This window comes from Zosterops lateralis (assembly GCF_965231275.1).
Source record: "Zosterops lateralis genome assembly, chromosome: 21".
Taxonomy (NCBI): domain Eukaryota; kingdom Metazoa; phylum Chordata; class Aves; order Passeriformes; family Zosteropidae; genus Zosterops; species Zosterops lateralis.
The window spans coordinates 2,801,513-2,810,314 of record NC_139781.1 but is presented as its reverse complement, the minus strand read 5'-3'; positions in this window follow the sequence as shown (position 1 = coordinate 2,810,314).

Sequence of the window (8,802 nt, the reverse complement as noted above, 5' to 3'; positions counted from 1 at the left end):
CACCGGCGCACATCCCTCCGTGGGGCGTGAGCGGGGCTGCCGCCGGCCACGTCGGTCCCACGTCTGCTCACCCCAGCGGGGAGATCCCGGCGGCGAAAACAGCGGTGGGGAGACGCGCAGGGAAGGAGGGAGGGGTCGAGACTGGTACTGGTGCCGGCTCCCTGCCGACCCCCACCCCCGGCAGCAGCAGCCCGGGCCGGGGGAGCCCCTGTGCCCGCCGATGGCACGCCGGGCACGGACGGCAGCGCTGGCAGGCCGCAGAGTGCGGGGATGGGGCGGTGGGGCGGGCCTGGCTGCTCTGCCCTGCTCCAGGGAAAGTACAGGAGTTCAGGGCAAGGAGCTGCTGCAGTTTCACCCTTCAGTGCCAAGTGTTTAACGTGGAGGTTGCGGAGCTACGGAATTGTTGGCTGGAAGCGACCTCTGGAGGTCTCCAGCCCAAAGGCCCCATCGGAGCGGGACCCATGGAGCGCGTTACATCAGCCACAGCACGTCTGAAAACCTCCAGGGCTGAGAACTCCCCTTCCTCCCTAGGGATGACCGATGGCAATGCTCTCTCACTACCTTGGCAAGAAGATTCTCCTGGTTTCATCTGTCCCTCCCACTGACCCTTTAGCCCCTCCCCAGCTGTGTTGGCTCTGTCGTGTGTAATAACTGCCCTTGAGAAGCTATAAACTGCCCTTAGATTCGCCCTCAGCCGCCTCCTCTCCAAAGCAAACAAGTTACCCCTTGTACACCGAGTGCTGGACCCTCTTCTTCTCTTTGGCTCTTTTGAATGGGGGTAGGGAGTTGTTAGCAACAGGGTAAACATCTTCTTTGTGATATTTATAGGTTGTTTTGCTACAGAAAAGGGGATGAGGATACCTCCTATTTTTAGGAGGTGTTCCTGAGGCTTTATTGGGGACTTTATTGAGAACCTGAAGAAGTGTCTGGATCATCGTAGTCCCATGTCACCTCACAGCAGCTGGTACACACTGCTGTTCGCGGCTGCTCCGGCCGAGTGTCAGGACTGCCTTGGATCCAGAAAGCGCTTTCTTGTCCTTGGTGGAAACATTACCTGAAAAGATAGTAGGTGTGATAGATGTAGTGTATAAATTCCTGTATAAGAAGGCAAACAGACCATGATGGGGCGGGGGGAGGCGTCCCGTCCGCTGTAGAAGCGCCTGGATTGAAGGATGCGGTGGGATAACAGGGTGAGGCATGCTGTATTTCTTTCTGACTTTCATCTGTGACCACAGAGCAAACTGCGGGCTCCACTGTGCCTTCCCTTGTGGGGACAAGACCTTTCAAACCCACACTGAGCGCGCTCCTGTGTAGTTGGGCACGCTCGTGTTGTCAGAGCTACAGACACTTCTGTGCCGTGCAATTCTCTGCTACTGCAGCAGCCAAGGGGAGTAACAGGGGTCCCAGACACAGAGAAGCGATGCTGGAAAAGATGCACTTCAGCTCCTACCCTTGGCCGTCTGTACATCCACAATATTGCCTCTCTCCCTGTTTCTGCAAAGAGAAATTCAGGATTACAGTCCCGTTCTCGTCAAACTAAAGGAAACTAGCAGGACAGCATTTGTACCTTCCCAGTCTGGTTCCCAATAACCTCTCCGTGTGCTATTTGCATTTCAATGGCTTTCCAAGCCTCCGGTAATTGTTGGGGGAGGAGGCGGGTAAAAAGGCTATTATTATATTAGCGTTGGATCAGCTTTAGCAAGCCTGAAGGCATGAGAGAGCATCGTGCAGCTGATGCAACCCGTGACAGTATATTGTTTGCCGTTCTGTGCGAGCCCGGGGTGTGCACCGATGCCTGCGAGTTGATTCATAATTACAAAGAGATGTATGAATGTAGCTCTGAATGGGCAGGGAGGCAGCGGCAATGCCGCGCTCCGAAGCTGGAGGGAAACGGGGCGGTGCGAAGCAGGAATTCATATTAGAAGGATGCATCTGGCTAAAGCCTCTGGCATCCAAGGATGCCATCCCTGTCTGGCCGTGCCCAGCTGGAGCCGGGGCTGTGTGCGGCAGGCACAAGTTGTGGCTTTAAGGCAGCCGAGCCCAAGGCAGCTGGAGAGCCTGGGCCCCGGCCAGCAAGTGACTCAGCATCGCCTGACCTGTGCCCGGGAGCCGAGGCTATTCTTGGTTCTGGGCTGTGTTTAAGGCAGCTGAGCTTAAATGCTTCCAAATTGCACCACAGAGGGTGTGTTGTGAGGCTGGAGCCTCGAACGCAGCAGGTTGTTCAGTGCCGTCTGCCCGTCGGATTGCTCCGAGCCCGACGGAGATGTGACTTTCCATTTTCTTCTCTCCAGCTAGATTAAAGCTGTAATCTTTAAACAGCGGAATGAACAGTCATCAGAGAAACTTTCAGTGGAAAAATATCCCCGCTTTCCGTTGTATTTTAACAGGTGTCATGATCAGCTCTTCTTGCTTCCCTTTAAAATCTGCTCCCTGGGCTTGGCACACTTTTTTCTAACTGAGCAAAAATATGGGAAGGGGCAATGCTGACTGGGAAAGGTAATACTGGATCACACAAAAATCTGAATCTTTTTCTTCCTAAAGCTATTCGAATAATTGAGGCTCAGAACATGTAATCCGTTAGATCTCAGAGCCCCTCACAGGCACTAATCAATTACCCTCGTTAAGTGATGGACCCACAGAAAGCATCAATTTAGCTACTACTGAAGTGCTGCTGTTTTAAAAGCAGAACGAGCTGTCATGTAGCAATGCACAGCCTTGCCACACAGTTATCTGGGATGGAAAATGAAAACACACGATTTAAAGCGAGTAATTTCAGGGGCTGAACTACATTTCGAGCTTAGTCTATCTTCTCCTACCTCAGGTATTGTTTTATGGCGCTATTTTCCTATTTTCAAACACAATTCTTTTTAAAGTAAAAAACTTACTAGTTTGGGGGGAGCTTTAAAATTCTTTAATGAAACTAGATTAAATTCTTTAATGATGCTAGCTAATGCATTTGGCCAAATTTTCAAGATGCCTTGTTTCCTAAAGTCTTGATTAAAGTTATGAGCCAAGTGGTTCCTTAAAAAAAAAAAAAAAAAAAAAAAAAAAAAAAAAAAGGCAAACAGTAGTAGGAGATGAGAGCTCTAAGCAGCCGTCAGCCTGCACTGCCCAGCAACCCGCGGCTACAGGACTCGAGGGTATTCCCGGGCTCCTCAGTCGCAGCTGCATCACCGTGCAGAAGGCAGGAGAAGGTTTTCCTGAGCCCTGGGCTGGCGGGTCGCCATGCAGCCGGCTCTGGTCCTGCGCCAGAGCTGACATCCAGCAGACTTCTCTCCTCCGGTGCCATCAGCTGAGCGGGAGGAAGAGCGGCTCGGGGGCTTCGGGACCCGGGTTTCCAGCCTGCGGCGTTCCGTGCTGGATGCAGGGAGTTGCCTGGTGGTGGAAGTCACGGCTGAGTAGAGCTCCCTGTAAACAGCCTTACCTGCTCCTCACTGCCTGCCAAGTGTTGTTCTACTCGGTGTAACCCTCATCCCAGGGAGCCTCCGGTCTGTTTCCTTGCAGAACCGATGCACTGGGGAATATTTGCACAAGGTAATTTTAAGTCTGTCAGTTCTCTGCCAACACTGGCTGTCTAGACTACTGCTATACTCAAAGGTGAGAGGTAGGTTCCTAATTACAGTTAATCACACCCTAAAAGATCCCTTGCCTGTATGGAGAGCTCGGGCACCTTACATGGGTGATTAAAATGGGTTTGACTGTTCCCTGTTGTGTGCTGGGTCTGCCGGGCGGCTGCAAACAAATGCCTCACCTTGTGTAAATCAAATGCTTCAGCCGCTCTCTTAAAGGAGAAATGTTAGTACTACTCAGATGGAAATTAAGTAGGAGTGCACTTATTTTTGGCCAGTCCCCTGGGAACACCTGCCAAGCACTTCCTCTCATTTCAAGCCTGGTTGTTCCTGCTGAGAAAGTCTGGTGGAGATTCAAGTCTGGGTCAAGGTGAGTGCCCGGCTCTTCATCGACTGTCTGTGCCATTTAAAAGGGAAAGAGGAAGGGAAGCCAAGCAGCAGTCTGGGTGTGAGGAGTGGTGTGCTGCTGGCAGGAGCATGCAGGAATGAGAACAGGAGTGCTTGGGTATGGTTTATGTACCCATGAAATGCACCTGCTGCTACCCAAGCATCCGTGTACAGATTTAGAATAAAAATGTTGAAACATAAATTAAACAGGGAGAATTAATTCTGGCCTCATTCACTGCAGGCTGACAGCCAACTGGTTAAACCAGGGGGTTTGTGTGCCTGTCTGAAACTGGAGTGAGCAGCACAAGCTGTGGTCCCTGTGTAAAAGGTTTCTGAGAGTCATTAAAGCTGTTGTGTGGACAGGCTCAAGCATCAGTGATGAGGACTTCAGCATCAGGATGACCAGGCTCTCCCCTTTTGTGGGAGCACGACTGGAGGGATGTGATTCACAGGGTGCCAAATGGGAGCTGGCATGGCCAGGCTGCTCCTATCCCAATTCCCAGCACTGTGTCTGGGAGCACTCTGGTCTGGAGCCAGGCACTGCTGGCTTTTGTCAGAGTAACTCTGATCTTCAATAGAAGGATGCTGTGGCTTTGGGGTCTTTACACACCTCTTGCAAATGCCTTAGGAACTCATATTTGTTCTCTGGATTCCTAAAAAGCAGACAAACCTGGTATTTTTTATAGGTTGGCTTATATTTTTTTTTCTTGTTTGTTTTGTTTTTTTAGTTTCCACCAGGGACAGAAATTTCTGGCTGAGAATCTGAGGTCTGAACCCAAAAAAAGAAACCATGTCTCAAGAAGCAGTGTAACTGCTCTGGCCAAGGTTTTTGTTTTTTCTTAGCCTACTCCAGAAGTCTGCAGAATCCAAAAGGGGCTACAGAGTGTAAGGTGACATTCAGTGCGTCAATGAACAGCTGTAAAAAAGCTTTTCTGCCTTTCCCAGCAGTTAATAACTTCAGTGCACAGAACTTAGTTTTTCAGAAAGACCTCATGTGATTTTTGGCTGACTGAGGTGAGGACTGGTGAGGAATGTTCAGAGTTACAAATAGGGGAAATTTTTTTTATGGGAAAACCCCCAAAACCCTTAGACAAACAAGCTTGCTTTCACCAAAGTTTTTGTTCTTGTTGCTGAGAGTGTGCAAGTGCATAAAGCAGCCTTATTTGGACTGAGAAGTGTGGAAATTGGAGTGCAGGACAGGTAATGTCAGGGCAGTCAAGGTGTCTGTGTGGGATTTTTCCCTCAGACTGGACAGGGGTGATTTATGTGCCTGGGTTGGTGTAATGGCAAAGAGCAGGTACCACTCAGGGCTGACACTGCTTGGGAGGAAAGTGTGTTTATTGCCAAATTCTGGATGCTGGCTCTTGCAGAAGAGAGATGAGTCTGTGTTCTTGGCTCCTAAACCTAAGGGAGACTTATCACAGCTCAATTATACATGTCCCTTGGGAAGGCTTTTGAGGCCAAAACCACTAAAAACCTCAGACTCTTTCATCTAAATACAGTCCTAGGAAATTACCATAGTCTCAATCTAATATGCACTTTCTCTCGGACAATGTTATCCCTCTTTTGTACGTAGGGGTTTGCTTGTTTACTCATCCTTCTACCTGTAATGGAAGAGTTCCATTGAGTGAAATAAAAGTTAAGCACAAAAAAAGGAAACTAACGTTTTGCTATTTACAAATTATTGCATGCAGGTTGTTGATTTGGGTTTTCTTTAACCACAGAATTTTGTAATTAGGCAGTAATTTTATACCAAATATTGTTACAGGTTCAAAGTCCTATTAAAAAGCACTCATGTGGCAAGTTCTTTCTCTGAATCTTCTGTAAATAAGAGGGAGTTAAGAACCCCAGGTGCTGGAGAGGGAAAATTCTTCCCAGAATGACCAAATATTCCCTTACTGTGGGACCATTCCTCACCACAGGCTGGTGATCTCTACCACGTTAGTTGGATAGATATGATTTTGATACTTCTAATTTAGTATTATGGGGATAATTTTCTTTTTTATCAAACTCGAATATTTTGAGTTTGATAAAAAAGAAAATTATTAATTTAATAATTAAGTGCTGTTACGTGTGACTTAAAACTAGGAAAAATTGATAAAATTCAGGCCATTTCTTCACAGCTTCTGTTGTGCTCGGAATGGTTTCTACCATCTGGAGCCTGTGGCCTGACCCCTGCTCCTGGCCCTCATCAGGGTTCACAGGTGGAAAGGGTTGCTCAACCTGCTCTTGAAGGAGGTTATCTGCTGACAAACCCACATGTTTCTATTGCTGATGTCATAGAGAGGTTCTCCAGGTGCAGCAAAAATCCAGGGCTAGCAAAAAGCAGAGCTGGTGGGTGTTTAACTGTTTGACTTAATGAACAGAGAAAAATCTGACACTATTTTGACATACGCCTGAAGTGATGCTGTCTTACACTCATGTGCCTTTGAATTTTGTTCTTGTCTTCATTTTAACTCTTTTCCCTCTTACTGTTGCTGTATCATAGCACTTTCCTTCTCCCCTTCCCTCCCCCTGTATTCCTTAACATCTTCATGATTTTGGGGGAAATTAGCAGCCTTGTTGCACCCAGTCCTGGGTCCAAAGATGTGTGCAGCAGTGACAAACCAGCTGAGATGCAAAAAATGCCAACTCTCTGCAGCAGAGCAGGCTGACACATCAGGCAGCCCTCCAGCTGCTGGGAGGTGATTGCAGAGTATAAATAAACCCTGCCCGTAGTGGAGAACAGAACCAACTCCTCACCAGCACAAGCCTTGGCAGAAAGCACCTGAATGCACAGATGTATTCATGTCTAACACAATTCCACTGAAGTCTTGTCCTCTGCTTGTCAGTCCAGGTGCTCTGGGCAGGCGTGGAAGGGAATGGTGCTAAACATCTGACAATCAAAACAGACTCTTATTGCTGGATCATAATATAACAACCAGCTTTCATGCCCAGACACAATTCCCATTGGTGTCAAAGGTTTTATTTCCACTGAGGAATTGGTAAGCGCTGTGGATTTTGGAATATTATCAACATTAAAACAACAGTCTGGACTGTGTTTTCTCTGCTGTTGTCATGTGAAACACTTAGGGGTGACTATAAGTGTAAGTCTCTGGTACTATTTCATTTTGTTCATTTGATGGCAGAATAGCTGTCTGCTCCGTTAATTGATTTCTCCTGCTGTGCTTGGTCTTTCACACAACACTGGGGAGAAAAAAGGTCTTCAAGAGTGAGACAATGTAGCACAAACCCGCAAAAGTTGTTAGAGGGACCCGGGGGAGGCGAGAGGTTTGGAAAGCTGGATTTATTGTTTAAAATGGTTTTCCCGTATAACACAAATATGTGTGTCACTGCAGAGTCAGCGGGCAGAGCAGCAGGGCAGGCATGTGCCTGACCTGCAAATTGGAAACCCATTATGAAATTCTCTGATAATTCACTATAAACAAGCTCATAACTGATGGGGAAGCTGTTTCTATCCCATTCAAAGCTGCCACACCTTTTTACCACTGGGATGAGATTTGTGCTGTCTCCTGCAGCTCCACTCAGGGCTCCCTGGGCTGGGTTCATTCCTGCTGTGGTCAGGCTGTGAGCAGTTCCTCACAGGTGAATAGCACTGATGGTAATTAAGTTTTCATTCCCGCGTCTTGAGCCAACTGCAGAAGTGTAAATATTGTTACTGCTGTTTTACAGGTGAGGGGAAGGCGTGTGGGGAGGAATGTGATTAGTCTGGAGAGCTCCAGCCCCGTGCTCTCGCTGTGAACTGAGCAGCTTGCACTGAGAGAGGCTGGAGAAAAGGACCCCCATGTTATTGCTGCTCTGTGAGAGGCTGAGGGCCCCAAAAATCATAGAATGATTTGGGTTGGAAGGTACCTTTTAAAGATCATCCAGTCCAAACATCAGGTTGTTTAGAGCCCCATCTGACCTGACCTTGCATGTTTCCAGGGATGGGGCATTTACCACCTCTCTAGGCAAACTGTACCAGTGTTTCACCACCCTCATTGTAAATAAACTTTTTCTTGCATCTAGTCAAAGTCAACTCTTTTAGTTAAAACCATTACCCCTTGTCCTATAACAACAGCCTCTGGTAAAATGTTTGTCTCCATGTTTCTGTAGCTCCTTTAGGTACTGGAAGGTGTTTTAAGGTCTTCCTGGATCTTTTTCTCCCTCTGGTCACCTTCATGGCCCTCGTCTGATCCTGTTCCAGCAGATCTCTGCCCTTCCTTTGCTGAGGACCCCAGAGCTGGACAGAACACTTCAGGTGTCACTTTCCTGGCTCTATGCAGAACACCACCAGCTTTGATTTGTGTGTCTTTAAGCTGTTGTAGTGTCATGGGCAGTGCACCAGAGCCCAGCCTGGTGGGGTTGTCAGGATGCTCTTTCCAGCTGTTAGACCCAACACTCACCACGATTCTTTCCATGTCTCCGTGGCCTGGGACAGTGCTTGGCCCCTTGCTGCTGGTTGCATGAAGACTATAAATGTGTCTGGCATGTTTGTGTGTGTTGTGATTCCTTGGAAAAGCTCATTGCTTTGAGCCTACTGTCTTCCAGATGCAATGTCTGCCATGCCTACTCCTCCCTTCCCTGGTGGGAGTGTTTGCTACATCAAAGCCCAGTTTGTGCTGCGAGCGGATGATTTCTCTGGTATATTTACACTTGTAAAGGAAGATTTTTTTTTCTCCCCCCTTGTAAGTATCACGGCACTTCTGTTGCTTCTGTGCTGGCCCATCTGTGCACCATTTTCACTTGTACTGACTCATGTTCACAGAGTAGTAAGAGCTGTCTGTGAGTGTTTTAGTTTCTTAGTTAGAGAGGGCCCGTTTTGCTTTCCTGGTTAGCTCAGAGACAGATGTGTGCTGGGGTTTCT